Raw genomic sequence first — 27,207 nt, forward strand, 5'->3', positions numbered from 1 at the left:
ACAAACAGACTATTTTCAAACTGCTCTATGAAAAGAAAGGTTAAACTCTGTGAGTGGAAAGCACACATCACAAAGTGGTTTCTGAGCATGATTCTCTCCAGTTTTTATACGAAGATATTCCCTTTTCTTCCATTGGCCCCAAAGCACTTGAAATCTCCATTTTCAAATTGCACAAAAAGAGGGTTTCAAATCTGATCTCTCTAAAGAAAGGTCCAACTCTGTGTGTTGAATACACGCAACACAGAGAAGTTACTGAGAATTCTTCTGTCTAGCATTTTATTTAGAAATCCGGTTTCTAAAGAAATCCACAAACAGGTCCAAATATCCACTTGCAGACTTTATAAACAGAGTGTTTCCAAACTGCTCTATGAAAAGAAAGGTTAACCTCTCTGAGTGGACCGAACACATCAAAATGTGGTTTCTGAGAATGATTCTCTCTAGTTTTTATACGAAGATAATTCCTTTTCTAACAATGGCCCCAAAGCGCTTGAAATCTCCACTTGCAAATTCCCCAAAAAGAGTGTTTCAAATCTGCTCTGTGTAAAGTAAGGTTCAACTCTGTGTGTTGAATACAAACAACACAGAGTAATCACTGAGAATTCTTCTCTCTAGCATTAGATGAAGAAATACCTTTTCCAGCGAAACCCATTTCCAACGATATCCTCGAAGAGGTCCAAATATCCCCTTGCAGACTTTACACACAGAGTGTTTCCAAACTGCTCTATGGAAAGAAAGGTTAAACTCTGTGAGTGGAACGCACACATCACAAAGTGGTTTCTGAGAATGATTCTCCCTACTTTTTCTACGAAGATATTTCCTTTTCTACCATTGGCCCCAAAGCGCTTGAAATCTCCACTTGCAAATTCCACAAGAAGAATGTTCCAAATCTGCTCTGTCTAAAGGAAGGTTCAACTCTGTGAGTTGAATACACGCAACACAGAGAAGTTACTGAGAATTCTTCTGTCTAGCATTAGATGAAGAAATCCCATTTCCAACGAAACCCGTTTCCAACGAAATCCTCAAAGAGGTCCAAATATCCAATTGCAGACTTTACAAACAGACTGTTTTCAAACTGCTCTATGAAAAGAAAGGTTAAACTCTGTGAGTGGAATGCACACATCTCAAAGTGGTTTCTGAGAATGATTCTCTCTGGTTTTTATACGAAGATATTTCCTTTTCTAACATTGGCCCCAAAGCGCTTGAAATCTCCACTTGCAAATCCCACAAAAAGAGGGTTTCAATTCTGCTCTGTCTAAAGGAAGGTTCAACTCTGTGAGTTGAATACACGCAACACAGAGAAGTTACTGAGAATCCTTCTGCCTAGCATTAGATGAAGAAATCCCGTTTCCAACGAAATCCTCAAAGAGGTCCAAATATCCACTTGCAGACTTTACAAACAGAGTGTTTCCAAACTGTTCTATGAAAAGAAAGGTTAAACTCTGTGAGTGGAACTCACACATCACAACGTGGTTTCAGAGAATTATTCTCTCTAGTTTTTATACGAAGATATTTCCTTTTCTACCATGGCCCCAAAGCTCTTGAACTCTCCACATGCAAATTCCACAAAAAGAGTGTTTCAAATCTCCTCTGTGTAAAGTAAGGTTCAACTCTGTGAGTTGAATACACACAACACAGAGTAGTAACTGAGAATTCTTCTCTCTAGCATTAGATGAAGAAATACGTTTTCCAGCGAAACCCGTTTCCAACGAAATCCTCAAAGAGGTCCAAATATGCACTTGCAGACTTTACAAACAGAGTGTTTCCAAACTGCTCTATGAAAAGAAAGGTTAAACTCTGTGAGTGGAACTCACACATCACAACGTGGTTTCAGAGAGTTATTCTCTCTAGTTTTTATACGAAGATATTTCCTTTTCTACCATGGCCCCAAAGCTCTTGAACTCTCCACTTGCAAATTCCACAAAAAGAGTGTTTCAAATCTCCTCTGTGTAAAGTAAGGTTCAACTCTGTGAGTTGAATACACACAACACAGAGTAGTAACAAAGAATTCTTCTCTCTAGCATCAGATGAAGAAATCCCTTTTCCAACGAAACCCATTGCCAACGAAATCCTCAAAGAGGTCCAAATATCCACATGGAGACTTTACAAACAGAGTGTTTCCATACTGCTCTATGAAAAGAAACGTTAAACTCTGTAAGTATAACGCTCACATCACAAATTGGTTTCTGAGAATGATTCTCTCTAGTTTTTATACAAAGATATTTCCTTTTCTACCATTAGCCCCAAATCTCTTGAAATCTCCACTTGCAAATTCCAGAGAAGGAGTGTTTCAAATCTGCTCTGTCTATAGGAAGGTTCAATACTGTCAGTTGAACACAGGCAACCCAAAGATGTTACTGAGAATTCTTCTGTCTAGCATTAGATGAAGAAATCCCGTTTCCAACGAAATCCTCAAAGAGTTCCAAACATCCACTTGCAGACTTTACAAACAGAGTGTTTCCAAACTGCTCTATGAAAAGAAAGGTTATACTCTCTGAGTGGAACGTACACTTCACAATGTGGTTTCTGAGAATGTTTCTCTCTAGTTTTTATACGAAGATATTTCCTTTTCCACCACTGGCCCCAAAGAGCTTGAAATCTGCACTTGCAAACTCCACAAAAAGAGTGTTTCAAATCTGCTCTGTCTAAAGGAATGTTCAACTCTGTGAGTTGAACACACACAACCCAAAGAAGTTACTGAGAATGTTTGTGTCTAGCATTAGATAAAGAAATCCCTTTTCCAACGAAACCGGTTTACAAAGAAATCCTTAAAGAGGTCCAAATATCCACTTGCAGACTTCACAAACAGAGTGTTTACAAACTGCTCTACAAAAAGACAGGTTAAACTCTGTGAGTGGAACGCACACATCACCAAGTGGTTGCTGAGAATGATTCTCTCTAGTTTTTATAGGAAGATATTTCCTTTTCTACCGTTGGCCCCAAAGCGCTTGAAATCTCCACTTGCAAATTCCACAAAAAGAGGGTTTCAAATCTGCTCTGTCAAAAGGAAGGTTCAACTCTGTGAGTTGAACACACGCCGCCCAAAGAAGTTACTGACAGTCTCCTGTCTAGCGTTATATGCAAAAATCCCGTTTCCAACGTAATCCTCAGACAGGTCCAAATATCCACTTGCAGACTTTACAAACAGAGTGTTTCCAAACTGCTCTATGAAAAGAAAGGGTAAACTCTCTGAGTGTAACGTAGACATCACAAAGTGGTTTAATAGAATGATTCTCTCTAGTTTTTATACGAAGATATTTCCTTTTCTACCATTGGCCCCAAAGCACTTGAAATCTCCAATGCAAATTCCACAAAAAGAGTCTTTCAAATCTGCTCTGTCTAAAGGAAGGTTCAACTCTGTGAGTTGAACACACGCAACCCAAAGAAGTTCTGGGAATTCTTCTGTCTAGCATTAGGTGAAGAAATCCCGTTTCCAACGATGTCCTAAAAGAGGTCCAAATATCCACTTGAAGACTTTACAAACAGAGTGTTTCCAAACAGCTCTACGAAAAGAAAGGTTAAACTCTGTGAGTGGAACGCACACATCACAAAGCAGTTTCTGAGAATGATTCTCTCTAGTTTTTATACGAAGATATTTCCTTTTCTACCATTGGCCCCAAAGCTCTTGAAATCTCCACTTGCAAATTCCGCAAAAAGAGTGTTTCAAATCTGCTCTGTCTAAAGCAAAGTTCAACTCTGTGAGTTGAATAAACGCAACAAAAAGTTACTGAGAATTCTTCTGTATAGCATTAGACGAGGAAATCCCTTTTCCAACGAAATCCTCAAAGTGGTCCAAATATCCACTTGCCGATTTTACAAACAGAGTGTTTCCAAACTGCTCTATGAAAAGAAAGGTTAAACTCTGTGAGTGGAACGCACACATCACAAAGTGGTTTCTGAGAATGTTTCTCTCTAGTTTTTATACAAAGATATTTCCTTTTCTACCATTGGCCCAAAGGCTCTTGAAATCTCCACATGCAAATTCCACAAAAAGAGTGTTTCAAATCTGCTCCGTCTAAAGCAAAGTTCAACTCTGTGAGTTGAATACATGCAACAAAAAGAAGTTACTGAGAATTCTTCTGTCTAGCATTAGATGAAGAAATCCCTTTTCTTAGGAAACGCATTTCCAACGAAATCCTCAAAGAGGTCCAAATATCCACTTGCAGACTTTACAAACAGAGTCTTTGCAAACTGCTATATAAGCAGATAGATAAAACTCTGTGAGTTGAACGCGCACATCACATAGAGGTTTCTGAGAATGATTCTCTCTGGTTTCTATACGAAGATATTTCCTTTTCTACCATTGGCCCCAAAGCGCTTCAAATCTCCACTTGCAAATTCCACAGAAAGAGTGTTTAAAATCTGCTCTGTCTGAAGGAAGGTTCAACTCTATGAGTTGAATACAAGCAACACAGATTAGTTACTGAGAATTCTTCTGTCTAGAATTCGATGAAGAAATCCCGTTTCGAAAGAAATCCTCAAAGAGGTCCAAATATCCACTTGCAGACTTTACAAACAGAGTGTTTCCAACCTGCTCTATGAAAAGAAAGGTTAAACTCTGTGAGTGGAACGCACACATCACCAAGTGTTTTCTGAGAATGATTCTCTCTAGTTTTTATACGAAGATATTTCCTTTTATACCATTGGCACCAAAGCGCTTGAAATCTCCACTTCCAAATTCCACAAAGAGTGTTTCAAATCTGCTCTGTCTAAAGGAAGCTTCAGCTCTTTGCGTTGAACACACGCAACCCAAAGAAGTTACTGAGAATTCTTCTGTCCAGCATTAGATGAAGAAAACCCGTTTCCAACAAAATCCTCAAAGAGGTCCAAATATCCACTTGCAGGCTTTACAAACAGAGTGTTTCAAACTGCTCTATGAAAAGAAAGGTTCAACTCTGTGAGTGGAACGCACCCATCACAAAGTGGTTTCTCAGAATGATTCTCTCTACTTTTCATACGAAGATATTTCCTTTTATACCTTTGGCCCCAAATCGCTTGAAATCTCCACTTGCAAATTCCACAAAAAGAGTGTTTCAAATCTGCTCTGTCTAAAGGAAGGTTCAACTCTGTGAGTTGAATACACGCAACACAGAGAAGTTACTGACAATTCTTCTGTGTAGCATTAGATGAAGAAATCCCTTTTCCAATGAAACCCGTTTCCAACAAAATCCTCAAAGAGGTACAAATATCCACTTGCACACTTTACAAACAGAGTGTTTCCAAACTGCTTTATGAAAAGAAAGGTTAAACTCTTTGAGTGGAACTCACACATCACAATGTCGTTTCAGAGAATGATTCTCTCTAGTTTTTATACGAAGATATTTCCTTTTCTACCATTGGCCCCAAAGCGATTTAAATCTCCACATGCAAACTCCACAAAAAAGGGTTTCAAATCTGCTCTCTCTAAAGGAAGGTTCAACTCTGTGAGTTGAATACACACAAGAAAAAGAAGTTACTGAGAATTCCTCTGTCTAGCATTAGATGAAAAAATCCCGTTTCCAACGAAATACTCAAAGAGGTCCCAATATCCACTTGCAGACATTACAACCAGAGTGTTTCCAAACTGCTCTATGAAAAGAACGGTTAAACTCTGTGAGTGGAACGCACCCATCACAAAGTGGTTTCTGAGAATGATTCTCTCTTGTTTTTACACGAAGATATTTCCTTTTCTACCTCTGGCCACAACGCGCTTGAAATCTCCACTAGCAAATTCCACAAAGGAGTGTTTTACATCTGCTCATTCTAAAGGAAGGTTCTATTCTGTGAGTTGAACACATGCAATGTGAAGAAGTTACTGAGAATTCTTCTGTCTAGCATTAGATGAAGAAATCCCGTTTCCAACGAAATCCTCAAAGAGGTCCAAATATCCACTTGCAGAATTTACAAACAGAGTGTTTCCAAACTGCACTATGAAAAGAAAGGTTAAACTCTCTGAGTGGAACGTACACTTCACAATGTGGTTTCTGAGAATGTTTCTCTCTAGTTTTTATACGAAGATATTTACTTTTCCACCACTGGCCCCAAAGCGCTTGAAATCTACACTTGCAAATTCCACAAAAAGTGTGTTTCAAATCTGCTCTGTCTAAAGGAATGTTCAACTCTGTGAGTTGAACACACACAACCCAAAGAAGTTACTGAGAATTTTTCTGCCTAGCATTAGATGAAGAAATAGCTTTTCCAACGAAACCCGTTTCCAACGAAATCCTTAAAGAGGTCCAAATATCCACTTGCAGAAATTAAAAACAGAGTGTTTCCAAACTGCTCTATGAAAAAAAAGGTTAAACCCTGTGAGTGGAACGCACACATCACAAAGTGGCTTCTCAGAATGATTCTCCCTAATTTTTATATGAAGATATTTCCTTTTCTACCATTGGCCCCAAAGCGCTTGAAATCTCCACTTACAAATTCCTCAAAAAGGGTGTTTGAAATCTGCTCTATCTAAAGTAAGGTTCAACTGTTTGAGTTGAATACATGCAACACAAAGTAGTTACTGAGAATTCTTCTGTCCAGAATTAGATGAAGAAAACCCGTTTGCAACGAAATCCTCAAAGAGGTCCAAATATCCAAGTACAGACTTTACAAACAGAGTGTTTCCAACCTGCTCTATGAAAAGAAAGGTTAAACTCTGTGAGTGGAACGCACACATCACAAAGTGGTTACTGAGAATGATTCTGTCTAGTTTTTATACGAAGATATTTCCTTTTCTACCATTGGCCCCAAAGCGCTTGAAATCTCCACTTCCAATTCCACAAAAAGAGTGTTTCAAATCTGTTCTCTCTAAAGGAAGGTTCATTTCTGTGAGTTGAACACATGCAACCCAATGAAGTTACTCAGAATTCTTCTGTCTAGCATTAGATGAAGAAATCCCGTTTCCTACGAAATCCTCAAAGAGGTGCCAATAACCACTTGGAGATTTTAAAAACAGAGTGTTTCCAAACTGCTCTATGGAAGGAAAGGTTAAACTCTGTGAGTGGAACGCACACATCACAAAGTGGTTTCTGAGAATGATTCTCTCTAGTTTTTACACGAAGATATTTCCCTTTCTACCATTGGCCCCAAAGCGCTTGAAATCTCCGCTTGCAAATTCTCAAAAAGGATGTTTCAAATCTGCCCTGTCTAAAGGAAGGTTCAACTCTGTGAGTTGAATACACGCAACACAGAGAAGTTACTGAGAATTCTTCTGTCTAGCATTAGATGAAGAAATCCCGTTTCCAACGATATCCTCTAAGAGGTCTAAATATCCACTAGCAGACTTTACAAATAGAGGGTTTCCAAACTGCTTTATGAAAAGAAAGGTTAAACTCCGTGATTGGAACGCACCCATCACAAAGTGGTTTCTGAGAATGATTCTCTCTAATTTTTACACGAAGATAATTCCTTTTCTACCATTGCCTCCAAAGCGCTTGAAATCTCCACTTGCAAAATCCAAAAAAAGAGTGTTTCAAATCTGCTCTGTCTAAAGGAAGGCTCAACTCAGTGAGTTGAACACACACAAAACAAAGAAATTACTGAGAATTCTTCTGTCGAGGATTAAATGAAGAAATCCCTTTTCCAACGAAACCCGTTTCCAATGAATTCCTCAAAGAAGTCCAAATATCCAAATGGAGATTTTACAAACAGGTTGTTTCCAATCTGCTCTATGAAAAGAAAGGTTATACTCTGTGAGTAGAACGCACACATCACACAGTGGTTTCTGAGAATGATTCTCTCTTGTTTTTATACGAAGATATTTCCTTTTCTACCGTTAGCCCCAAAGCACCTGAAATCTCCACTTGCAAATTCCACGAAAAGAGTGTTTCAAATCTGCTCTGTCTAAAGGAAGGTTCAACTCTGTGAGTTGAATACACGCATCACAGAGAAGTTACTGAGAATTCTTCTGTCTAGCATTAGATGAAGAAATCCCATTTCCAACGAAACCCGTTTCCAACGAAATCCTCAAAGAGGTCCAAATATCCTCTTGCAGACTTTACAAACAGACTATTTTCAAACTGCTCTATGAAAAGAAAGGTTAAACTCTGTGAGTGGAAAGCACACATCACAAAGTGGTTTCTGAGCATGATTCTCTCCAGTTTTTATACGAAGATATTCCCTTTTCTGCCATTGGCCCCAAAGCACTTGAAATCTCCATTTTCAAATTGCACAAAAAGAGGGTTTCAAATCTGATCTCTCTAAAGAAAGGTCCAACTCTGTGAGTTGAATACACGCAACACAGAGAAGTTACTGAGAATTCTTCTGTCTAGCATTTTATTTAGAAATCCGGTTTCTAAAGAAATCCACAAACAGGTCCAAATATCCACTTGCAGACTTTATAAACAGAGTGTTTCCAAACTGCTCTATGAAAAGAAAGGTTAACCTCTCTGACTGGACCGAACACATCACAATGTGGTTTCTGAGAATGATTCTCTCTAGTTTTTATACGAAGATAATTCCTTTTCTAACAATGGCCCCAAAGCTCTTGAAATCTCCACTTGCAAATTCCACAAAAAGAGTGTTTCAAATCTACTCTGTCTAAAGCAAATTTCAACTCTGTGAGTTTAATACATGCAACAAAATGAAGTTACCGAGAATTCTTCTGTCTAGCATTAGATGAAGAAATCCCTTTTCCAATGAAACCCATTTCCAACGAAATCCTCAAAGAGGTCCAAATATCCACTTGCATACTTTACAAACAGACTGATTCCAAACTCCTCTGTGAAAAGAAAGGTTAAACTCTGTGAGTGGAACTCACACATCACCACGAGGTTTCAGTGAATGATTCTCCCTTGTTTTCATACGAAGATATTTCCTTTTCTACCATTGGACCCAAAGCGCCTGAAATCTCCACTTGCAAATTCCACAAAAAGAGAGTTTCAAATATTCTCTGTCTAAAGGAAGGTTCAACACTGTGAGTTGAATACACACAACACAGAGAAGTTATTGAGAATTCTTCTCTCTAGCATTAGATGAAGAAAACCTTTTTCCAGGGAAACACGTTTCCCTTGAAATCCTCAAAGAGTTCCAAATATCCACTTACAGACTTTACAAACAGAGTGTTTCCAAACTGCTCTATGAAAAGAAAGGTTAAATTCTGTGAGTGGAATGCACACATCACCAAGTGGTTGCTGAGAATTATTCTCTCTAGTTTTTATATGAAGGTATTTCCTTTTCTACCGTTGGCCCAAAGCGCTTGAAATCTCCACTTGCAAATTCCACAAAAAGAGTGTTTCAAATCTCCTGTGCCTAAAGGAAGGTTCGACTCCGTGAGTTGAACACACGCAGCCCGAGGAAGTTACTGAGAATTCTTCTGTCTAGCATTATATGCAGAAATCCCGTTTCCAACGAAATCCCCAGAGAGGTCCAAATATCCACTTGCAGACTTTACAAACAGAGTGTTTCCAAACTGCTCTATGAAAAGAAAGGTTAAACTCTGTGAGTGGAACGCACACATCACGAAGTGGTTGCTGAGAATGATTCTCTCTAGTTTTTATACGAAGATATTTCCTTTTCTGCAGTTGGCCCCAAAGCGCTTGAAATCTCCACTTGCAAATTCCCCAAAAAGAGTGTTTCAAATCTGCTCTGTGTAAAGTAAGGTTCAACTCTGTGTGTTGAATACAAACAACACAGAGTAATCACTGAGAATTCTTCTCTCTAGCATTAGATGAAGAAATACCTTTTCCAGCGAAACCCATTTCCAACGATATCCTCGAAGAGGTCCAAATATCCCCTTGCAGACTTTACACACAGAGTGTTTCCAAACTGCTCTATGGAAAGAAAGGTTAAACTCTGTGAGTGGAACGCACACATCACAAAGTGGTTTCTGAGAATGATTCTCCCTACTTTTTCTACGAAGATATTTCCTTTTCTACCATTGGCCCCAAAGCGCTTGAAATCTCCACTTGCAAATTCCACAAGAAGAATGTTCCAAATCTGCTCTGTCTAAAGGAAGGTTCAACTCTGTGAGTTGAATACACGCAACACAGAGAAGTTACTGAGAATTCTTCTGTCTAGCATTAGATGAAGAAATCCCATTTCCAACGAAACCCATTTCCAACGAAATCCTCAAAGAGGTCCAAATATAAAATTGCAGACTTTACAAACAGACTGTTTTCAAACTGCTCTATAAAAAGAAAGGTTAAACTCTGTGAGTGGAATGCACACATCTCAAAGTGGTTTCTGAGAATGATTCTCTCTAGTTTTTATACGAAGATATTTCCTTTTCTAACATTGGCCCCAAAGCGCTTGAAATCTCCACTTGCAAATCCCACAAAAAGAGGGTTTCAATTCTGCTCTGTCTAAAGGAAGGTTCAACTCTGTGAGTTGAATACACGCAACACAGAGAAGTTACTGAGAATCCTTCTGCCTAGCATTAGATGAAGAAATCCCGTTTCCAACGAAATCCTCAAAGAGGTCCAAATATCCACTTGCAGACTTTACAAACAGAGTGTTTCCAAACTGTTCTATGAAAAGAAAGGTTAAACTCTGTGAGTGGAACTCACACATCACAACGTGGTTTCAGAGAATTATTCTCTCTAGTTTTTATACGAAGATATTTCCTTTTCTACCATGGCCCCAAAGCTTTTGAACTCTCCACATGCAAATTCCACAAAAAGAGTGTTTCAAATCTCCTCTGTGTAAAGTAAGGTTCAACTCTGTGAGTTGAATACACACAACACAGAGTAGTAACTGAGAATTCTTCTCTCTAGCATTAGATGAAGAAATACGTTTTCCAGCGAAACCCGTTTCCAACGAAATCCTCAAAGAGGTCCAAATATGCACTTGCAGACTTTACAAACAGAGTGTTTCCAAACTGCTCTATGAAAAGAAAGGTTAAACTCTGTGAGTGGAACTCACACATCACAACGTGGTTTCAGAGAGTTATTCTCTCTAGTTTTTATACGAAGATATTTCCTTTTCTACCATGGCCCCAAAGCTCTTGAACTCTCCACTTGCAAATTCCACAAAAAGAGTGTTTCAAATCTCCTCTGTGTAAAGTAAGGTTCAACTCTGTGAGTTGAATACACACAACACAGAGTAGTAACATAGAATTCTTCTCTCTAGCATCAGATGAAGAAATCCCTTTTCCAATGAAACCCATTGCCAACGAAATCCTCAAAGAGGTCCAAATATCCACATGGAGACTTTACAAACAGAGTGTTTCCATACTGCTCTATGAAAAGAAACGTTAAACTCTGTGAGTATAACGCTCACATCACAAATTGGTTTCTGAGAATGATTCTCTCTAGTTTTTATACGAAGATATTTCCTTTTCTACCATTAGCCCCAAATCTCTTGAAATCTCCACTTGCAAATTCCAGAGAAGGAGTGTTTCAAATCTGCTCTGTCTATAGGAAGGTTCAATACTGTCAGTTGAACACACGCAACCCAAAGATGTTACTGAGAATTCTTCTGTCTAGCATTAGATGAAGAAATCCCGTTTCCAACGAAATCCTCAAAGAGTTCCAAACATCCACTTGCAGACTTTACAAACAGAGTGTTTCCAAACTGCTCTATGAAAAGAAAGGTTATACTCTCTGAGAGGAACGTACACTTCACAATGTGGTTTCTGAGAATGTTTCTCTCTAGTTTTTATATGAAGATATTTCCTTTTCCACCACTGGCCCCAAAGAGCTTGAAATCTGCACTTGCAAATTTCACAAAAAGAGGGTTTCAAATCTGCTCTGTCTAAAGGAATGTTCAACTCTGTGAGTTGAACACACACAACCCAAAGAAGTTACTGAGAATGTTTGTGTCTAGCATTAGATAAAGAAATCCCTTTTCCAACGAAACCGGTTTACAAAGAAATCCTTAAAGAGGTCCAAATATCCACTTGCAGACTTCACAAACAGAGTGTTTACAAACTGCTCTACGAAAAGACAGGTTAAACTCTGTGAGTGGAACGCACACATCACCAAGTGGTTGCTGAGAATGATTCTCTCTAGTTTTTATAGGAAGATATTTCCTTTTCTACCGTTGGCCCCAAAGCGCTTGAAATCTCCACTTGCAAATTCCACAAAAAGAGGGTTTCAAATCTGCTCTGTCAAAAGGAAGGTTCAACTCTGTGAGTTGAACACACGCCGCCCAAAGAAGTTACTGACAGTCTCCTGTCTAGCGTTATATGCAAAAATCCCGTTTCCAACGTAATCCTCAGACAGGTCCAAATATCCACTTGCAGACTTTACAAACAGAGTGTTTCCAAACTGCTCTATGAAAAGAAAGGTTAAACTCTGTGAGTGGAACGCACACATCACCAAGTGGTTGCTGAGAATGATTCCCTCCACTTTTTATACGAAGATATTTCCTTTTCTACCATTGGCCCCAAAGCTCTTGAAATCTCCACTTGCAAATTCCGCAAAAAGAGTGTTTCAAATCTGCTCTGTCTAAAGCAAAGTTCAACTCTGTGAGTTGAATACACGCAACAAAAAGTTACTGAGAATTCTTCTGTATAGCATTAGACGTGGAAATCCCTTTTCCAACGAAATCCTCAAAGTGGTCCAAATATCCACTTGCCGATTTTACAAACAGAGTGTTTCCAAACTGCTCTATGAAAAGAAAGGTTAAACTCTGTGAGTGGAACGCACACATCACAAAGTGGTTTCTGAGAATGTTTCTCTCTAGTTTTTATACAAAGATATTTCCTTTTCTACCATTGGCCCAAAGGCTCTTGAAATCTCCACATGCAAATTCCACAAAAAGAGTGTTTCAAACCTGCTCCGTCTAAAGCAAAGTTCAACTCTGTGAGTTGAATACATGCAACAAGAAGAAGTTACTGAGAATTCTTCTGTCTAGCATTAGATGAAGAAATCCCTTTTCTTAGGAAACGCATTTCCAAAGAAATCCTCAAAGAGGTCCAAATATCCACTTGCAGACTTTACAAACAGAGTCTTTGCAAACTGCTCTATAAGTAGATAGATAAAACTCTGTGAGTGGAACGAGCACATCACATAGAGGTTTCTGAGAATGATTCTCTCTGGTTTCTATACGAAGATATTTCCTTTTCTACCATTGGCCCCAAAGCGCTTCAAATATCCACTTGCAAATTCCACAGAAAGAGTGTTTAAAATCTGCTCTGTCCGAAGGAAGGTTCAACTCTGTGAGTTGAATACAAGCAACACAGATTAGTTACTGAGAATTCTTCTGTCTAGAATTCGATGAAGAAATCCCGTTTCAAAAGAAATCCTCAAAGAGGTCCAAATATCCACCTGCAAACTTTACAAACAGAGTGTTTCCAAACTGCTCTATGAGAAGAAACGGTAAACTCTGTGAGTGGAACGCACACATTACCAAGTGGTTGCTGAGAATGATTCTCTCTAGTTTTTATACGAAGATATTTCCTTTTCTACCGTTGGCCCCAAAGCGCTTGAAATCTCCACTTGCAAATTCCACAAAAAGAGGGTTTCAAATCTGCTCTGTCTAAAGGAAGGTTCAACTCTGTGAGTTGAACACACGCAGCCCAAAGAAGTTACTGAGAATTCTTCTGTCTAGCGTTATATGCAGAAAACCATTTCCAACGAAATCCCCAGAGAGGTCCAAATATCCACTTGCAGACTTTACAAACATAGTGTTTCCAAACTGCTCTATGAAAAGAAAGGTTAAACTCTGTGAGTGGAACGCACACATCACCAAGTGGTTGCTGAGAATGATTCTCTCTAGTTTTTATAGGAAGATATTTCCTTTTCTACCGTTGGCCCCAAAGCGCTTGAAATCTCCACTTGCAAATTCCACAAAAAGAAGGTTTGAAATCTGCTCTGTCTAAAGGAAGGTTCAACTCTGTGAGTTCAACACACGCAGCCCAAACAAGTTACTGAGATTTCTTCTGTCTAGCGTTATATGCAGAAATACCGTTTCCAACGAAATCCCCAGAGAGGTCCAAATATCCACTTGCAGACTTTACAAACAGAGTGTTTCCAAACTGCTCTATGAAAAGAAAGGTTAAACTCTGTGTGTGGAACGCACACATCACCAAGTGGTTGCTGAGAATGATTCTCTCTAGTTTTTATACGAAGATATTTCCTTTTCTATGGTTGGCCCGAAAGCGCTTGAAATCTCCACTTGCAAATTCCACAGAAAGAGGGTTTCAAATCTGCTCTGTCTAAAGGAAGGTTCAACTCTGTGAGTTGAACACACACAGCCCAAAGAAGTTACTGAGAATTCTTCTGCCTAGCATTATATGCAGAAAACCCGTATCCAACGAAATCCCCAGAGAGGTCCAAATATCCACTTGCAGACTTTACAAACAGAGTGTTTCCAAACTGCTCTATGAAAAGAAAGGTTAAACTCCGTGAGTGGAACGCACACATCACCAAGTGGTTGCTGAGAATGATTCTCTCTAGTTTTTATACGAAGATATTTCCTTTTCTACCGTTGGCCCCAAAGCGCTTGAAATTTCCACTTGCAAATTCCACAAAAAGAAGTTTTGAAATCTGCTCTGTCTAAAGGAAGGTTCAACTCTGTGAGTTGAACACACGCAGCCCAAAGAAGTTACTGAGAATTCGTCTGTCTAGCGTTATATGCAGAAATCCCATTTCCAACGAAATCCTCAAATAGGTCCAAATATCCACCTGCAAACTTTACGAACAGAGTGCTTCCAAACTGCTCTATAAAAAGAAAGGTTAAACTCTGATAGTGGAACGCACACATCAGCAAGTGGTTGCTGAGAATGATTCTCTCTAATTTTTATACGAAGATATTTCCTTTTCTACCATTGGCCCCAAAGCGCTTGAAATCACCACTTGCAAATTCCACAAAAAGAGGGTTTCAAATCTGCTCTGTCTAAGGGAAGGTTCAACTCTGTGGGTTGAACACACGCAGCCCAGAGAAGTTACAGAGAATCTTCTGTCTAGCGTTATATGCAAAAATTCCTTTTCCAACGAAATCCTCAGAGAGGTCCAAATATCCACTTGCAGACTTTACAAACAGAGTGTTCCAAACTGCTCTATGAAAAGAAAGGTTAAACTCTGTGAGTGGAACGCACACATCACGAAGTGGTTTCTGAGAATGATTCTCTCTAGTTTTTATAGGAAGATATTTCCTTTTCTACCGTTGGCCCCAAAGCGCTTAAAATCTCCACTTGCAAATTCCACAAAAAGAGGGTTTCAAATCTGCTCTGTCTAAAGGAAGGTTCAACTCTGTGAGTTGAACACACGCTGCCCAAAGAAGTTACTGAGAATTCTTCTGTCTAGCATTATATGCAGAAATCCCATTTCCAACGAAATCCTCAAAGAGGTCCAAATATCCACCTGCAAACTTTACAAACAGAGTGTTTCCAAACTGCTCTATGAGAAGAAACGGTAAACTCTGTGAGTGGAACGCACACATCACCAAGTGGTTGCTGAGAATGATTCTCTCTAGTTTTTATACGAAGATATTTCCTTTTCTACCGTTGGCCCCAAATCGCTTGAAATCTCCACTTGCAAATTCCACAAAAAGAGGGTTTAAAATCTGCTCTGTCTAAAGGAAGGTTCAACTCTGTGGGTTGAACACATGCCGCCCAAAGAAGTTACAGAGAATCTTCTGTCTAGCGTTATATGCAAAAATCCCTTTTCCAACGAAATCCTCAGAGAGGTCCAAATATCCACTGGCAGACATTACAAACAGAGTGTTTCCAAACTGCTCTATGAAAAGAAAGGTTAAACTCTGTGAGTGGAATGCACACATCACCAAGTGGTTGCTGAGAATGATTCTCTCTAGTTTTTATAGGAAGATATTTCCTTTTCTACCGTTGGCCCCAAAGCGCTTAAAATCTCCACTTGCAAATTCCACAAAAAGAGGGTTTAAAATCTGCTCTGTCTAAAGGAAGGTTCAACTCTGTGAGTTGAACACACGCCGCCCAAAGAATTTACTGAGAATTCTTCTGTCTAGGGTTATATGCAGAAAACCTTTTCCAACGAAATCCTCAGAGAGGTCCAAATATCCACTTGCAGACTTCACAAACAGTGTTTCTAAACTGCTCTATGAAAAGAAAGGTTAAACTCTGTGAGCGGAACGCACACATCACCAAGTAGTTGCTGAGAATGATTCTCTCTAGTTTTTATATGAAGATATTTCCTTTTCTACCGTTGGCCCCAAAGCGTTTGAAATCTCCACTTGCAGATTCCACAAAAAGAGCATTTCAAATCTGCTCTGTCTAAAGGAGGGTTCAACTCTGTGAGTTGAACACACGCAGCCCAAAGAAGTTACTGAGAATACTTCTCTGTAGCGTTATATTCAGAAATCCCATTTCCAAAGAAATCCTCAAAGAGGTCCAAATATCCTCCTGCAAACTTTACAAACAGAGTGTTTCCAAACTGCTCTATGAAAAGAAAGGTTAAACTCTGTGAGCGGAACGCACACATCACAAAGTGGTTTCTGAGAATGTTTCTCTCTAGTTTTTATACAAAGATATTTCCTTTTCTACCATTGGCCCAAAGGCTCTTGAAATCTCCACATGCAAATTCCACAAAAAGAGTGTTTCAAACCTGCTCCGTCTAAAGCAAAGTTCAACTCTGTGAGTTGAATACATGCAACAAGAAGAAGTTACTGAGAATTCTTCTGTCTAGCATTAGATGAAGAAATCCCTTTTCTTAGGAAACGCATTTCCAAAGAAATCCTCAAAGAGGTCCAAATATCCACTTGCAGACTTTACAAACAGAGTCTTTGCAAACTGCTCTATAAGTAGATAGATAAAACTCTGTGAGTGGAACGCGCACATCACATAGAGGTTTCTGAGAATGATTCTCTCTGGTTTCTATACGAAGATATTTCCTTTTCTACCATTGGCCCCAAAGCGCTTCAAATATCCACTTGCAAATTCCACAGAAAGAGTGTTTAAAATCTGCTCTGTCCGAAGGAAGGTTCAACTCTGTGAGTTGAATACAAGCAACACAGATTAGTTACTGAGAATTCTTCTGTCTAGAATTCGATGAAGAAATCCCGTTTCGAAAGAAATCCTCAAAGAGGTCCAAATATCCACCTGCAAACTTTACAAACAGAGTGTTTCCAAACTGCTCTATGAGAAGAAACGGTAAACTCTGTGAGTGGAACGCACACATTACCAAGTGGTTGCTGAGAATGATTCTCTCTAGTTTTTATACGAAGATATTTCCTTTTCTACCGTTGGCCCCAAAGCGCTTGAAATCTCCACTTGCAAATTCCACAAAAAGAGGGTTTCAAATCTGCTCTGTCTAAAGGAAGGTTCAACTCTGTGAGTTGAACACACGCAGCCCAAAGAAGTTACTGAGAATTCTTCTGTCTAGCGTTATATGCAGAAAACCATTTCCAACGAAATCCCCAGAGAGGTCCAAATATCCACTTGCAGACTTTACAAACATAGTGTTTCCAAACTGCTCTATGAAAAGAAAGGTTAAACTCTGTGAGTGGAACGCACACATCACCAAGTGGTTGCTGAGAATGATTCTCTCTAGTTTTTATAGGAAGATATTTCCTTTTCTACCGTTGGCCCCAAAGCGCTTGAAATCTCCACTTGCAAATTCCACAAAAAGAAGGTTTGAAATCTGCTCTGTCTAAAGGAAGGTTCAACTCTGTGAGTTCAACACACGCAGCCCAAAGAAGTTACTGAGATTTCTTCTGTCTAGCGTTATATGCAGAAATACCGTTTCCAACGAAATCCCCAGAGAGGTCCAAATATCCACTTGCAGACTTTACAAACAGAGTGTTTCCAAACTGCTCTATGAAAAGAAAGGTTAAACTCTGTGTGTGGAACGCACACATCACCAAGTGGTTGCTGAGAATGATTCTCTCTAGTTTTTATACGAAGATATTTCCTTTTCTATGGTTGGCCCGAAAGCGCTTGAAATCTCCACTTGCAAATTCCACAGAAAGAGGGTTTCAAATCTGCTCTGTCTAAAGGAAGGTTCAACTCTGTGAGTTGAACACACACAGCCCAAAGAAGTTACTGAGAATTCTTCTGCCTAGCATTATATGCAGAAAACCCGTATCCAACGAAATCCCCAGAGAGGTCCAAATATCCACTTGCAGACTTTACAAACAGAGTGTTTCCAAACTGCTCTATGAAAAGAAAGGTTAAACTCTGTGAGTGGAACGCACACATCACCAAGTGGTTGCTGAGAATGATTCTCTCTAGTTTTTATACGAAGATATTTCCTTTTCTACCGTTGGCCCCAAAGCGCTTGAAATTTCCACTTGCAAATTCCACAAAAAGAAGTTTTGAAATCTGCTCTGTCTAAAGGAAGGTTCAACTCTGTGAGTTGAACACACGCAGCCCAAAGAAGTTACTGAGAATTCGTCTGTCTAGCGTTATATGCAGAAATCCCATTTCCAACGAAATCCTCAAATAGGTCCAAATATCCACCTGCAAACTTTACGAACAGAGTGCTTCCAAACTGCTCTATAAAAAGAAAGGTTAAACTCTGATAGTGGAACGCACACATCAGCAAGTGGTTGCTGAGAATGATTCTCTCTAATTTTTATAAGAAGATATTTCCTTTTCTACCATTGGCCCCAAAGCGCTTGAAATCACCACTTGCAAATTCCACAAAAAGAGGGTTTCAAATCTGCTCTGTCTAAGGGAAGGTTCAACTCTGTGGGTTGAACACACGCAGCCCAAAGAAGTTACAGAGAATCTTCTGTCTAGCGTTATATGCAAAAATTCCTTTTCCAACGAAATCCTCAGAGAGGTCCAAATATCCACTTGCAGACTTTACAAACAGAGTGTTCCAAACTGCTCTATGAAAAGAAAGGTTAAACTCTGTGAGTGGAACGCACACATCACGAAGTGGTTTCTGAGAATGATTCTCTCTAGTTTTTATAGGAAGATATTTCCTTTTCTACCGTTGGCCCCAAAGCGCTTAAAATCTCCACTTGCAAATTCCACAAAAAGAGGGTTTCAAATCTGCTCTGTCTAAAGGAAGGTTCAACTCTGTGAGTTGAACACACGCTGCCCAAAGAAGTTACTGAGAATTCTTCTGTCTAGCATTATATGCAGAAATCCCATTTCCAACGAAATCCTCAAAGAGGTCCAAATATCCACCTGCAAACTTTACAAACAGAGTGTTTCCAAACTGCTCTATGAGAAGAAACGGTAAACTCTGTGAGTGGAACGCACACATCACCAAGTGGTTGCTGAGAATGATTCTCTCTAGTTTTTATACGAAGATATTTCCTTTTCTACCGTTGGCCCCAAATCGCTTGAAATCTCCACTTGCAAATTCCACAAAAAGAGGGTTTAAAATCTGCTCTGTCTAAAGGAAGGTTCAACTCTGTGGGTTGAACACACGCCGCCCAAAGAAGTTACAGAGAATCTTCTGTCTAGCGTTATATGCAAAAATCCCTTTTCCAACGAAATCCTCAGAGAGGTCCAAATATCCACTGGCAGACATTACAAACAGAGTGTTTCCAAACTGCTCTATGAAAAGAAAGGTTAAACTCTGTGAGTGGAATGCACACATCACCAAGTGGTTGCTGAGAATGATTCTCTCTAGTTTTTATAGGAAGATATTTCCTTTTCTACCGTTGGCCCCAAAGCGCTTAAAATCTCCACTTGCAAATTCCACAAAAAGAGGGTTTAAAATCTGCTCTGTCTAAAGGAAGGTTCAACTCTGTGAGTTGAACACACGCTGCCCAAAGAATTTACTGAGAATTCTTCTGTCTAGGGTTATATGCAGAAAACCTTTTCCAACGAAATCCTCAGAGAGGTCCAAATATCCACTTGCACACTTCACAAACAGTGTTTCTAAACTGCTCTATGAAAAGAAAGGTTAAACTCTGTGAGCGGAACGCACACATCACCAAGTAGTTGCTGAGAATGATTCTCTCTAGTTTTTATATGAAGATATTTCCTTTTCTACCGTTGGCCCCAAAGCGTTTGAAATCTCCACTTGCAGATTCCACAAAAAGAGCGTTTCAAATCTGCTCTGTCTAAAGGAGGGTTCAACTCTGTGAGTTGAACACACGCAGCCCAAAGAAGTTACTGAGAATACTTCTCTGTAGCGTTATATTCAGAAATCCCATTTCCAAAGAAATCCTCAAAGAGGTCCAAATATCCTCCTGCAAACTTTACAAACAGAGTGTTTCCAAACTGCTCTATGAGAAGAAACGGTAAACTCTCTGAGTGGAACGCACACATCACCAAGTGGTTGCTGAGAATGATTCTCTCTGGTTTTTATACGAAGATATTTTCTTTTCTACCATTGGCCCCAAAGCTCTTGAAATCTCCACTTGCAAATTCAACAAAAAGAGGGTTTCAAATCTGCTCTGTCTAAAGGAAGGTTCAACTCTGTGAGTTGAACACACGCAGCCCAAAGAAGTTACTGAGAATTCTTCTGTCTAGCGTTATATGCAGAAATCCCGTGTCCAACGAAATCCCCAGAGAGGTCCAAATATCCACTTGCAGACTTTACAAACAGAGTGTTTCCAAACTGCTCTATGAAAAGAAAGGTTAAACTCTGTGAGTGGAACGCACACATCAACAAGTGGTTGCTGAGAATGATTCTGTCTAGTTTTTATACGAAGATATTTCTGTTTCTACCGTTGGCCCCAAAGCGCTTGAAATCTCCACTTGCAAATTCCACAGAAAGAGGGTTTCAAATCTGTTCTGTCTAAAGGAAGGTTCAACTCTGTGAGTTGAACACACGCTGCCCAAAGAAGTTACTGGGAATTCTTCTGTCTAGCGTTATATGCAGAAATCCCGTGTCCAACGAAATCCTCAGAGAGGTCCAAATATCCACTTGCAGACTTTACAAACAGAGTGTTTCCAAACTGCTCTATGAAAAGAAAGGTTAAACTCTGTGAGTGGTACGCACACATCACCAAGTGGTTGCTGAGAATGATTCTCTCTAGTTTTTACACGAAGATATTTCCTTTTCTACCATTGGCCCCAAAGCGCTTGAAATCTCCACTTGCAAATTCCACAAAAAGAGGGTTTCAAATCTGCTCTGTCTAAAGGAAGGTTCAACTCTGTGAGTTGAACACACGCAGCCCAAAGAAGTTACTGAGAATTCTTCTGTCTAGGTTCATATGCAGTAATCCCGTTTCCAACGAAATCCAAGGAGAGGTCCAAATATCCACTTGCAGACTTCACAAACAGAGTGGTTCGAAACTGCTCTATGAAAAGAAAGGTTAAGCTCTGTGAGTGGAACGCACACATCACCAAGTGTTTGCTGAGAATGATTCTCTCTAGTTTTATAGGAAGATATTACCTTTTCTGCCGTTGGCCCGAAAGCGCTTGAAATCTCCACTTGCAAATTCCACAAAAAGAGGGTTTCACATCTGCTCTGTGTAAAGGAAGGTTCAACTCTGTGACTTGAACTTACGCCGCCCAAAGAAGTTACTGAGAATCTTTTGTCTAACGTTATATGCAAAAATCCCTTTTCCAACGAAATCCTCAGAGAGGTCAAAATATACCCTTGCAGACTTCACAAACAGAGTGTTTCCAAACTGCTCTATGAAAAGAAAGGTTAAACTCTGATAGTGGAACGCACACATCAGCAAGTGGTTGCTGAGAATGATTCTCTCTAATTTTTAAATGAAGATATTTCCTTTTCTACCACTGGCCCCAAAAAGCTTGAAATCTCCACTTGCAAATTCCACAAAAAGCGGGTTTCAAATCTGCTCTGTCTAAAGGAAGGTTCAACTCTGTGAGTTGAACACACGCCACCCAAAGAAGTTACAGAGAATCTTCTGTCTTGCGTTATATGCAAAAATCCCTTTTCCAACGAAATCCTCAGAGAGGTCCAAATATCCACTTGCAGACTTTACAAACAGAGTGTTTCCAAACTGCTCTATGAAAAGAAAGGTTAAACTCTGTGAGTGAAACTCACACATCACGAAGAGGTTGCTGAGAATGATTCTCTCTAGTTTTTATAGGAAGATATTTCCTTTTCTACCGTTGGCCCCAAAGGGCTTAAAATCTCCACTTGCAAATTCCACAAAAAGAGGGTTTCAAATCTGCTCTGTCTAAAGGAAGGTTCAACTCTGTGAGTTGAACACACGCAGCCCAAAGAAGTTACTGAGAATTCTTCTGTCTAGCGTTATATGCAGAAATCCCATTTCCAAAGAAATCCTCAAAGAGGTCCAAATATCCACCTGCAAAGTTTACAAACAGAGTGTTTCCAAGCTGCTCTATAAAAAGAAAGGTTAAACACTGTGAGTGGAACGCACACATCAGCAAGTGGTTGTTGAGAATGATTCTCTCTAGTTTTTATAGGAAGATATTTCCTTTTCTACCGTTGGCCCCAAAGCGCTTGAAATCTCCACTTGCAAATTCCACAGAGAGAGGGTTTCAAATCTGTTCTGTCTAAAGGAAGGTTCAACTCTCTGAGTTGAACACACGCTGCCCAAAGTAGTTACTGAGAATTCTTCTGTCTAGTGTTATATGCAGAAATCCCGTGTCCAACGAAATCCTCAGAGAGGTCCAAATATCCACTTGCAGACTTTACAAACAGAGTGTTTCCAAACTGCTCTAAGAAAAGAAAGGTTAAACTCTGTGAGTGGAACGAACACATCACCAAGTGGTTGCTGAGAATGATTCTCTCTAGTTTTTACACGAAGATATTTCCTTTTCTACCATAGGCCCCAATGCGCTTGAAATCTCCACTTGCAAATTCCACAAAAAGAGGGTGTCAAATCTGCTCTGTCTAAAGGAAGGTTCAACTCTGTGAGTTGAACACACGCAGCCCAAAGAAGTTATTAAGAATTCTTCTTTCTAGGTTTATATGCAGAAATCCCGTTTCCAACGAAATCCCAGGAGAGGTCCAAATATCCACTTGCAGACTTCACAAACAGAGTGGTTCCAAACTGCTCTATGAAAAGAAAGGTTAAGCTCTGTGAGTGGAACGCACACATCACCAAGTGTTTGCTGAGAATGATTCTCTCTAGTTTTATAGGAAGATATTACCTTTTCTGCCGTTGGCCCCAAAGCGCTTGAAATCTCCACTTGCAAATTCCACAAAAAGAGGGTTTCACATCTGCTCTGTCTAAAGGAAGGTTCAACTCTGTGACTTGAACTTCTGCAGCCCAAAGAAGTTACTGAGAATCTTTTGTCTAACGTTATATGCAAAAATCCCTTTTGCAACGAAATCCTCAGAGAGGTCCAAATATACACATGCAGACTTCACAAACAGAGTGTTTCCAAACTGCTCTATGAAAAGAAAGGTTAAACTCTGTCAGTGGAACGCACACATCACCAAGTGGTTGCTGAGAATGATTCTCTCTAGTTGTTATACGAAGGTATTTCCTTTTCTAACGTTGGCCCCAAAGCACTTGAAATCTCCCCTTGCAAATTCCACAAAAAGAAGGTTTCAAATGTGCTCTGTCTAAAGGAAGGTTCAACTCTGTTAGTTGAACACACGCAGCCCAAAGAAGTTACTGAGAATTCTTCTGTCTAGAGTTATATGCAGAAATCCCGTTTCCAACGAAATCCCAGGAGAGGTCCAAATATCCACTGCAGACTTCACAAACACTGTGTTTCCAAACTGCTCTATGAAAAGAAAGGTTAATCTCTGTGAGTGGAACACGCACATCACCAAGTGGTTGCTGAGAATGATTCTCTCTAGTTTTGATAGGAAGATATTTCCTTTTCTACCGATGGCCCCAAAGCGCTTGAAATCTCCACTTGCAAATTCCACAAAAAGAGGGTTTCACATCTGCTCTATCTAAAGGAAGGTTCAACTCTGTGAGTGGAACACACGCAGCCCAAAGAAGTTACTGAGAATTCTTCTGTCTAGCGCTATATGCAGAAATCCCGTTTCCAATGAAATCCCCAGAGAGGTCCAAATATCCACTAGCAGACTTTACAAACAGAGTGTTTCCAAACTGCTCTATGAAAAGAAAGGTTAAACTCTGTGAGTGGAACGCACACATCACCAAGTGGTTGCTGAGAATGATTCTCTCTAGTTTTTATAGGAAGATATTTCCTTTTCTACCGATGGCCCCAAAGCGCTTGAAATCTCCACTTGCAAATTCCACAAAAAGAGGGTTTCAAATCTGCTCTATCTAAAGGAAGGTTCAACTCTTTGAGTGGAACACACGCAGCCCAAAGAATTTACTGAGAATTCTTCTGTCTAGCGCTATATGCAGAAATCCCGTTTCCAATGAAATCCCCAGAGAGGCCCCAATATCCACTTGCAGACTTTACAAACAGAGTGTTTCCAAACTGCTCTATGAAAAGAAAGGTTAAACTCTGTGAGTGGAACGCACACATCACCAAGTGGTTGCTGAGAATGATTCTCTCTAGTATTTATACGAAGATATTTCCTTTTCAACCGTTGGCCCCAAAGCTCTTGAAATCTCCACTTGCAAATTCCACAAAAAGAGGGTTTCAAATCTGCTCTGTCCAAAGGAATGTTCAACTCTGTGAGTTGCACACACGCAGCCCAAAGAAGTTACTGAGAATTCTTCTGTCTAGCATTATATGCAGAAATCCCGTATCCAACGAAATTCTCAGAGAGGTCCAAATATCCACTTGCAGACTTTACAAACAGAGTGTTTCCAAACTGCTCTATGAAAAGAAAGGTTAAACTCTGTGAGTGGAATGCACACATCACCAAGTGGTTGCTGAGAATGATTCTCTCTAGTTTTTATACGAAGATATTTCCTTTTCTACCGTTGGCCCCAAATCGCTTGAAATCTCCACTTGCAAATTCCACAAAAAGAAGGTTTGAAATCTGCTCTGTCTAAAGGAAGGTTCAACTCTGTGAGTTGAACACACGCAGCCCAAAGAAGTTACTGAGAATTCGTCTGTCTAGCGTTATATGCAGAAATCCCATTTCCAACGAAATCCTCAAAGAGTTCCAAATATCCAACTGCAAACTTTACGAACAGAGTGTTTCCAAACTGCTCTATAAAAAGAAAGGTTAAACTCTGATAGTGGAACGCACACATCAGCAAGTGGTTGCTGAGAATGATTCTCTCTAGTTTTTTACGAAGATATTTCCTTTTCTACCGTTGGCCCCAAAGCGCTTGAAATCTCCAGTTGCAAATTCCACAAAAAGGGGGTTTCAAATCTCCTCTGTCTAAAGGAAGGTTCAACTATGTGAGTTGAACACACGCAGCGCAAAGAAATTACTGAGAATTCTTCTGTCTAGTGTTATAGGCAGAAATCCGTTTCCAACGGCATCCCCAGAGAGGTCCCTATATCCACTTGCAGACTTCACAAACAGAGTGTTTCCAAACTGCTCTATTAAAAGAAAGGTTAAACTCTGTGAGTGGAATGCACATATCACCAAGTGGTTGCTGAGAATGATTCTCTCTTGTTTTTATATGAAGATATTTCCGTTTCTACCGTTGGCCCCAAAGTGCTTGAAATCTCCACTTGTAAATTCCACAAAAAGAGGGTTTCAAATCTGCTCTGTCTAAAAGAAAGTTAAACTCGCTGAGTTGAACACACGCAGCCCAAAGAAGTTACTGAGAATACTTATGTCTAGAGTTATATGCAGAAATCCCGTTTCCTAGGAAATCCCCAGAGAGGTCCAAATATCCACTTGCAGACTTTGCAAACACAGTGTTTCCAAACTGCTCAATGAAAAGAAAGGGTAAACTCTCTGAGTGGAACGCACACATCACCAAGTGGTTGCTGAGAATGATTCTCTCTAGTTTTTATACGAACATATTTCCTTTTCTACCGATGGCCCCAAAGCGCTTGAAATCTCCACTTGCAAATTCCACAAAAAGAGGGTTTCAAATCTGCTCTATCTAAAGGAAGGTTCAACTCTGTGAGTTGCACACACGCAGCACGAAGAAGTTACTGAGAATTCTTCTGTCTAGCATTATATGCAGAAACCCCGTATCCAACGAAATCCTCAGAGAGGTCAAAATATCCACCTGCAGACTTTACAAACAGAGTGTTTCCAAACTGCTCTATGAAAAGAAAGGTTAAACTCTGTGAGTGGAACGCACACATCAGCAAGTGGTTGCTGAGAATGATTCTCTCTAGTTTTTATAGGAAGATATTTCCTTTTCTACCGTTGGCCCCAAAGCGCTTAAAATCTCCACTTGCAAATTCCACAAAAAGAGGGTTTCAAATCTGCTCTGTCTAAAGGAAGGTTCAACTCTGTGAGTTGAACACACGCTGCCCAAAGAAGTTACTGAGAATTCTTCTGTCTAGGGTTATATGCAGAAAACCTTTTCCAACGAAATCCCCAGAGAGGTCCAAATATCCACTTGCAGATTTTATAAACAGAGTGTATCCAAACTGCTCTATGAAAAGAAAAGTTAAACTCTGTGAGTGCGATGCACACATCACCAAGTGGTGGCTGAGAATGATTCTCTCTAGTTTTTATAGGAAGATATTTCCTTTTCTACTATTGGCCCCAAAGCGCTTGAAATCTCCACTTGCAAATTCCACAAAAAGAGGGTTTCAAATCTGCTCTGTCTAAAGGAAAGTTCAACTCTCTGAGTTGAACACACGCAGCCCAAAGAAGTTACTGAGAATTCTTCTGTATAGCGTTATATGCAAAAATCCCATTTCCAACGAAATCCCCAAAGAGGTCAAAATATCCACCTGCAAACTTTACAAACAGGGTGTTTCCAAACTGCTCTATGGAAAGAAAAGTTAAACTCAGTGAGTGCAACGCACACATCACCAAGTGGTGGCTGAGAATGATTCTCTCTAGTTTTTATAGGAAGATATTTCGTTTTCTACAATTGGCCCCAAAGCGCTTGAAATCTCCACTTGCAAATTCCACAAAAAGAGGGTTTAAAATCTGCTCTGTCTAAAGGAAAGTTCAACTCTCTGAGTTGAACACACGCAGCCCAAAGAAGTTACTGAGAATTCTTCTGTATAGAGTTATATGCAAAAATCCCATTTCCAACGAAATCCCCAAAGAGGTCAAAATATCCACCTGCAAACTTTTCAAACAGAGTGTTTCCAAACCGCTCTATGAAAAGAAAGTTTAAACTCTGTGAGTGGAACGCAGACATCACCAAGTGGTTGCTGAGAATGATTCTCTCTAGTTTTTATAGGAAGATATTTCCTTTTCTACTGTTAGCCCCAAAGCGCTTAAAATCTCCAGTTGCAAATTCCACTAAAAGAGGGTTTCAAATCTGCTCTGCCTAAAGGAAGGTTCAAAACTGTGAGTTGAACACATGCAGCCCAAAGAAGTTACTGAGAATTCTTCTGTCTAGCGTTATATGCAGAAATCCCGTTTCCTACCAAATCCACAGAGAGGACCAAATATCCACTTGCAGACTTTACAAACAGAGTGTTTCCAAACTACTCTATGAAAAGAAAGGTTAAACTCTGTGAGTGGAAAGCACACATCACCAAGTGGTTGCTGAGAA

The sequence above is a fragment of the Gorilla gorilla genome, chromosome 9 (assembly GCF_029281585.2).
Source record: "Gorilla gorilla gorilla isolate KB3781 chromosome 9, NHGRI_mGorGor1-v2.1_pri, whole genome shotgun sequence".
NCBI classification, from domain to species: domain Eukaryota; kingdom Metazoa; phylum Chordata; class Mammalia; order Primates; family Hominidae; genus Gorilla; species Gorilla gorilla.